We start from the raw sequence: 8,853 nt of genomic DNA on the forward strand, positions 1-8,853 counted from the left end.
TGATGCATATTCTTTAACGCGGGGTTGTTAAAAAAGCTGCAATAACTAAAAAAAGGCATTCATTCATTATCTGCTGGACCGCTTTTCCAAGACGCATTAATGCAGAAGTTTTAAACAAGGTTTGTTAACTCCAAATGCGCCATTTGAAATTACGACTGAATACAGACGAAATTAAAACGAATTACATTTTTTTTCCTTTTAGTCACCTAGAACTCTATATATTAAAAATGTAAATTTCAACTTCAGCATTCTTTCTGCTATAAATGCCCAACAGTATGAATTGAAAGAGAAAATATCAAATTTTTTTGTCGCGAAATACAATAGAACTTGCTAACTTAAGTTTCCACTTTTTTAATTCTTATTCTATTTTTTAGAAAAAGTTATTCTAAAAATTAGTCAAAATTTTATTCACCTGAATTAAGTTTTCCAAATATGTCTCCACCCTTGGTGCTGCTTTGTTCTGTATTTTTTATGTAGTTCTTTTAAGTAGGCGAAAATGAGTAGGTGACGAAGGAGTTCCTACATGAACTGTGTTAAAAATATTGCTGTGTATTATTCGCATATGTTTTTAGAGAAATTATTTTAGTTGTACAGTTGTCCATTGATAAGTGGACGTTTCAAGAGACCGAAGAAAACGGTTAGCGAATGTTCAACTTTTCTGAAGTTTTTTCAAAAAAAAATTAATTTTGTCAAAAAAAAACGCAGTCCTAAAGACACAGGTGCAAGAGGTTCCAAAAAGGGCAAAATAAGATATAGCGATTTCAATTTATGAGAATTCTTTCATATGGTGACTTAGAACGGCAATTTACATTTTTTTTATCTCTCTCTGTAGAAAAATTAGTTCTAATGTGTCACCACGCACGTGTTAGTTTCACAAAATCCTAGATTCGAATGTAAAAAAACATGTTTGAACGGGAATTTGTTTTAAAAATAGTGAAGGTTCAGTTATGAGGGTGTAATTTGGCTCAAGGGACTAGAAAATGGTTCCAATTAGCGAATGTTCCACTTACCCGGGGTTCTACTTCAAAGAAATTAAGAGAGTTTGATAAAGCAAATCCAAGGAACAGGGAAAATGGTTCCACTTTGTGAATATGATTTAAACCAATCACGTTATGGTCAAATCAAGGTATTCTATGGCTTGTTTTTGTTTAGTTTATTATAATTAAATGTTGTTTTGTATCAGTTCAATACCTTTACAATAACAGAGCTGGCAAAATTTTGCGGCCAATTTGTTTGTTAAAGGAGAGGCGAACTGCGCATGGCCAAGCTCGACCCCGGCACCTTTTTTTTGTTGCTAGAACTATCAGAAAGCGCAGCGCCGTTGAGAAGCAAATAGTCCTGGCGACGAGGTTGGCGCACGGCACCAGACCGACTGGCTCCATAATAAATCGATTTACATGTTACAACCATCATAACAAAAAAGTCTAGAAACAAAGACTTAGAAATGTTTTGATATTGAAAATGTTCGTAGAGATATAAAAATTTGATGTTCTTCATAGAAAAAAGGGTATAACTTCACCTAAAACTCGGGAGAACAACAACACACTGGACCCAAAATATAAAACAGTCTGTTAAAAATACCAGTTTTGTTTACATCTTTGTGAGTGCTGAATAATGCTGAATTCTGCATGATATTCTAATTTTTCTTTTTTTTTTTACATTCACCTCGCCGTCGTTATTTTGGCTCAGCTCTCCACCACTGCCCGGACCAAGGTATCAAGTTTCAAGAGAGTTAACTTAATGTTTATGTTTCTTACACAACGTGGAGTGTGTACTCTGTTCACACTCAAGACGGCTTAAAATTGGAATGGCGTAGCTGTGTCGCGTTAACAAATTGGAGGTAAGGCTAACAAACCGGTCCTTGTAACGAATCCGCTTTCAAAACGTTTACAAACAGGCCGTTCTAACGCTCTAAAACGAGAAAACGTTTACAACACGGATAGAGGAGTTCCACAGTTCTTCAGCCACCCGGCTTTCTTGTTTGTTTTATTTACCACATACACATGTAAACAGATAAATTTACATTATTCCAAGACACACTGGTATATCCACAGGACGCGCAATTTTCTCTGAAGGGGTTTATGAATAACCCCAAATTGGTAACAATAAACTATTAGTCAGTTCCTCTTGAAAACAACCTCGTCCGCAGGGTTTGTTAGGCTTTTTATATTTGGACGTCCAAATATAAAAGCCTAACAAAACCTGGGACGAGGTTGTTTTGAAAATAGACTATATTCATTTTTTTTCTTTTGTTTCACGGCTTAACTAAATGCTTGTCAAAATCTAAACAAACTCGCCTTATCAAGACTGAAAAAATTGGAAGAGAGTGAATAAATTTTTTTCTAAGAGACCAAGAGACAGAGTTTTTTGCAAACCAATTTTTGCCGGGTTTTTTATCTGACCAAACTTTTATACTTACACTCATTATTTTATTCCTTTGCCCACTTTCTCAAGTCAGTATATATGAAACCATAACGTTATTAAAGGAAACACAAAAAATCGTCTTCCTCTGCGCTCATCTTCTTTCTAAATAACTGAGAGTAGCTAGTAGGAGAAGAAGAGAGCCAAAGAGAAAAGAACGAAGCGGAAGTAGAAGATCAAAGCAGAGAATATGTTAAATTAAAAGAGAAAAAAATATAGTTTTCATTGTCCTCTTGTTGAAGTCTTTATTGAAAAAACAAAGGCTTGAAAATTTAATCTTTTGTGGGCATTTTAGTTAGCAAAAAGTTTTTTTTACAAATGAGGTTGGGCGCTAAAATGCTTATAGGTTTTATTACCTGTAAGTTCAATTATTATGTGGATTTGTTTTTGTGAATCGATTTTCTTACATTTCACGAAAATTTTTTTAGCCCATTTTAAAAATGACGTTCCACTAGAAATTTCTTATACTTGCGAAAACAAGAGAAATTTCACAAATTTAATTTTAATTTTTCCATTGAATGATTTGCCCTCCAAAGTTAAAATTAAAAATATAAAAGTGACCAACAAAAAGCATACAAGCAACCCAACCAATATCCTTGAGACCATAAATCAAATTAAGAACATTCGTGTGTACTAGCCTTTGTTAATGTACATTTTTTACCGTCTCAAAGTCTACACATCTGATGACATTATATTTTGCGTAGTTTTTGTGTAGTGTGAATGTTCAGTGTTAAAACAGCGTGTTGTGTTAGTATTAACACCATGGTGTTAATACTAACACTCCAAAAATCTGAACACTCTAGAGTTAAAATGGTAACAAAAAGCGCTAAGCCTAAGAGTTATGTTAACCAAAAAAAATTTTTATTTGTAACACTGTTAGCACGATACGAATTTTTGTATTTTTTTGACACTCAGTTTTATCTTGAAAAAAAAAACAGAAAAAAAACATGAAGCGAGACATTGTGTTCGCGAGTTCTCTTGTTTATAATGATAAAAACACAGTGTGATAACATGTTTACAAAAAGCCCAGATACATTTCTTTTGCGACGACGTCTGGTTATCATGACTTTTATTGCACCAGCTAGCAACAATCTCTTCTTAAGAATTGCCATTTTAAAATATTGAAATTCCTATCAAAAGTTGTTTTGCTTTAAAAAAAAAATCATGGTCATTCCCACTAAATTAACGCCTAAAGGCTATTTTTCACTTCCAGAAAATTTTCCGCGTAACGGAACGGAAAGGAACAGAAAAGCTTCTGAGCACGCGTACTTAAAATGTTTACATCACGTGGTCTTGGCCAAACTAGAATCGAATTCAACTTTTTCTTTGCGTTTAGTACGAAAACGGGAGAGAAAGTTAGTTAGCCAATCAGATTATTTAAGTGTGTTTACTTTCTGTTTTGAAATGGGCACCATATTATGAAATGGAAATTACTAGCTGTTCTGCGGAAACTTTTTTTGAAGTAGAAAACAGTTTTAACATTTTAAAGTATTAAGAGGTGTGAAGAAAAGGCGTTCAGTGGAAACCAAGCTTGTTGCTTTTCTTCACATATTCCTATTTTTTACCACTATACCACGATAAAACATAAAACTGATTGCATTAACAGTGTTATACTATTGACACAGTGATAAAATGCCTAAAATAAAACGCTTTTTAAACACCTTGACGCCGATAACGCTTTTAACGTCATTGACGCCATTAGCACCATTATCACACTCAGTGTGAACAAGTCTTTAGTGTTTTATACTCTAATGTTTTAGATTCATGGTAGCAATCTTACATAAGCTGACCTGACATGATATGTGACTTTTAACTCATTGAAATTCCAAAATTAGGCATAAGGATACTATGAAAAGTACTTTTTTAGGCTCAAAATATGCTTAGGTCATGCTTAATTGCATAAATATTTATTAGAATATGCTTATGAAAAACACATATGCTTATTTAAAGAAAAAAATATTGCATTTTATATATCAGTAATTACAACTTAAATCTCAAAAATAAAATGAAAAAACTGTTCACGAAACAAAAAAAACATTCACAACATTTTCTTAGCCTTTACATAATGGTTAGCAAATCCTTAAAAAATGACCAAATTTAAGCCATATATGCCATACATATAAAATCAAATTATGTAATCTACATTTGCCAATACAGTCACTGTGCTTATGAAACAACTTAACTTTAGGAAAATGTCGAATTTATATCAGTTAGTAAATACAAAAATTATTTTTAGTATTGCAATACAAAAGTCAATCCATAAAACAGCCAATTTTTTTTTAAAAAATGAAACTTAGTTGAAAGTTGATCAAACTTCGAAAGACCTTAAAGACGGATGGTCTCCTCGTTTTTTGTAATTTTAAATGAGCCTAAGTTTTCCATTTGTGTAGTCATTTAGGATTCTTGTTGGTTTCGTCGTTTGATAAAAATTTGAAAAATATAATAAAAAAATAAAGAAATGTATTACTTTTAGAAAATGTTTGATAACCAGATCTACGACATGTTGACAAAATATATAACACACATCATATGGGCTATAGACCATAATAATCACATATATAAAACGAATAATTCTATATCACTGAGATTATAACAGTGATACCTGAATTCTAAAAAATAACAAAAGAGCTTGTCCAACTTGCCCCTGCCCCAGGGTCGGCGGCCCTGTGACATTCGTAGACCGGTGGTAGAAGGTGGACGCATATGTGTGCTTTTATGTGTAGATAAACCAAAATGCATTTGATTACGTGAGGAAGATCTTCCATTGATAAAGTTCGTCTTCTCTCGATATTAGTCACATAAAAATACAAATGACGAATCTAATAAGCGACTGAAACAATAATAATGAAGCAAAAATTTAAACGTTCGTATACACCTTTTCATTTTATGGAGTCTTTATTACATTTTTATATTTCGACCAGTGTAAAAATGGGGCACCAGATTTCCCAACATATTTTGTATGGAACTTTCGATTACTCATTGATTTTTTAATCTGATGACGCAATTTTGTGTTTTGAAGACAAAATCTTTTTACAACTTTCTTATTTTATAACCCTGCTAAAAAGTTTCAAAAGCTTATATTTGTACGCAATCGTATTTTTGAATTAAACATACCAAACGTATCAGTGGCAGAGGTCAATACTTTAGCACTTTTAGGCAGTAAAAAAGCTATAAAAAACGTCATTTCTACATTCCTCACTTTGCAAGATCAGCTGCAACGAATGTCCGTTCTATTTGCCATTTCTCCAACAACCTTCTCATGATAAATGTCTGCAAGACAAGTTAATATTTTAAGTTCAAATTCCAAAGATCAGTGACTATTTTGTATCTTTTGAAACATTTATACGAAACAGCACAATAATCGAACAGAAGGGATCGTATGTGCACCAACAAATTCCTCTTTCCAAGGGTGCAATGAAGTGAACGAAACCTGCAATAAATATTTGATTGATGTATTAATAATTTAACCCATCCTGCCCGCTGAGATAATAAATAGCTAGAAAAACCTACAGAAGTTAAAAAAAATTGTACAAATTTCGTCCGTGGATAAGTCGAAGAGGAACATGTCTCAAATATTAACTGCATACATTATGCTCATTTTACTTGGAATGTTAGCAGCGATGTCATATAATTCTTGCCGAGGAGACTGCGATGGGTCGTATATCGTTTGTGGACAGCAGACGAGAACGCAAAGAGAAGTATATATGTGCGCTACGAATAAAATAAAATGTGACATGGGCTGTAACATGGTACGCGACGCACGAGTACAAATGCTTCAAAGGTTTTATACAAGTAATAAAAGAATTAAGTGAAGTGGACGATTTTCTTAGCTGTGTATGTGTGACGACTGAGGGGTATCCAGTGAACTGAATATTTATGTAACCCACAAAGAACCATATTTTTGTTAGAATGTAGACTTCTTAGTTGTAAATATTATTATAATAAATATACAAACAATTATTTTATCTTTTTCTAAATTTGTTTCTAACCTGACGACAACGCCTTTTTCTCTTATGAAATTTATAAAATTAACAGTGATATTGCTTTGCAGAATTTTACGGAAGCTTTTTTAATTACTGTATGTCATAAAGAAAGATGTCATCCAGCACTGTGTGCTTTGTTTAATTCGCGACCTTTCCCTTGTTTGGTGTTAATAATTAAACCAGTTAATCTAGTAATCATTTGTTCTGTATTACTTTCACATACTTGTCCCCAGGGTTTTATAAACCCTGTGCCATTATTACGAAGCATGCAGTAATTTTCTCCGCTATATGATTAATTAAATAAGAGCTGTGAGAACGAGGTTGTCACATTTCAGTCATCAAAATTTTACGTGTAAGTAAGGTTGAAATATTCTCGGTGAGTTCGTAAGATGGCAAAATATGAAAGGTCAAGGGGGCATGTTTTTAAAAGGTTTTTTGACACAATGAATTAAAACTATTATTTATGAAAACATTTCACGCTAAGCAGGAATAAAACAGTGAAGTAAGAAACTGAGTGCATCTAGCTGTTTCTTAATTTATGTTTTGTTCATAAGTAAATAAAAATCAAACAGCGGAACTAATCAACAATTGCATCCCATACGACTCTCCCTGGAAGATCTCAGACAAAAGGTTCACGCGCCTATGTTATTTCCTAATCACTTGCGTATTCGGTTTTATTTATAACGTATCAGACCCAAGGCTAGCGCGTTAATTTTAAACTGGGCAAGCTATACATTTTATAAACAGAAACAAAAAGATTTTCCCACTATATGCGCTTGTGGGATGCAGAAAATTCTAAATATTAAAAGATGAACAGCATCATGTATCGCACAGTTTTTTTTATTAAACCTTATAAAAACACCCTAACATTAAGAAAAGTGTAAAAAAAAGGAGAAGGAGAGGGAATGACCTCCCTGACACCTATAATATGTCCCCCCTGGTTTTCTGCGACCCCAGAAATGTTAAGATAAATTAATGGACAAACATCGTGACGTCAGTTTATTCTTTCCACGATAAATTACATTTCATTTTCAAGCCTTAATAAAGTTTCTACAAGAAAGAGTATGCGGTCGTTATTCAAGTCTTGTTCGTCTGTATGTTCGTAGCGATGATGTTGAAATTCTCTTTTGCTAGCAAATTGTGATTCACAACGTTGAAAGCATGCTTTTCGTGGACGAACGCAAAACACGAACATATTGTAAGGATTCTCCACTAGTTGAGTACATATTTTAAACTCTCCGTCGCATTCTCGATTGCAACCAACCACTGCTCGTCTTTCAACTTCCTTCGAATATGTTGATGTCATAATTAGCAATGGCCACACCAGAAGAAATAAGGACTTCATTTTTTTCAATCTGAAAAATACGTATAAAGAAAATAAAAAACTTTACGCGCAACCTTGGTCTAAGGGCCTCTTGTGCCTTTTGATATGAGGTTAAAATGCTATAAGCCCTGGGACCCAAGCTATTTGCGTTGGTTAGTGGTAGCCAGCAGTTTCATGGGAGAACTTTAAAAAACGTTAAAATAATACAGGCGTGTCATCGAAACTTAAAAAGTTTCTTAACAACAGATTGTCCATTTATCTATTTACATCTTCACTTATCTGCACGTGCGTTGTTTTTTGTTTTATCTTAAGATTACAAGCGAAAGTTTTTTAAAGTGACTTACCAGAAGATAAAGTAAACAACACACCCAGCCACTTCTATTCATTCGCCTTGTTCTTCTTTTTCCTTTTTTTTCTTCTACTTCTCCTTCTTATCTCTGTTTGCGCAAAGTCATATTGTTGACCATTTTAAAGTTAATGGATAACATCTGACATGAGGGATAGTTTTCTCATCGGAAAGCTCTGTTTTGAAACGGATTCAATTATTTGATATGAGAGAGCGTAGTTCAATGACAACTAAACCATGTGCAGTAGATCTTTCGGCACATCCATTATAAAGAGTTCCGACCACTGTGAAAATATATGAGAAGAAAACAATTCTAGAGGACAGAGGACTAGTGATAAGATTGCTCAAATTTAGATCAATAATAACGACATGTTTAAGCAAAGTTAAAGGTCAAATATATTTAGATATATTAGACCTTGTCTCAATTACAAATGTTTTTAGTTTTTAACTATTGTTGATTCCGTTATCGTTCATTCCTTTTCGGCAAACGGATAATGGGAAGTCCTTTTTCACACAAGAACGATTATATAGTTATCATTATAAATAATCAATGAATGTTATAAGTTGTAAAAACATACAAGATATTCCAGAATTTAAAAATCTTATTGTCATAGATTTTTCCATCTTCGTCCCTAAGGTCTCTTTGGCCCCTGAGCCATAACGAAGCGGTTAATAATGTGGCTAAAGGCAAAATACCCTGGAAATGAGGTTGGACTTTTCTATTTCAGCTTTAGAAATGGGGTAGCGAATAAAAACAACAGATTAAAAATTTGGGGGAT

Source organism: Hydractinia symbiolongicarpus, chromosome 9, assembly GCF_029227915.1.
Source record: "Hydractinia symbiolongicarpus strain clone_291-10 chromosome 9, HSymV2.1, whole genome shotgun sequence".
Classification (NCBI taxonomy): Eukaryota; Metazoa; Cnidaria; class Hydrozoa; order Anthoathecata; family Hydractiniidae; genus Hydractinia; species Hydractinia symbiolongicarpus.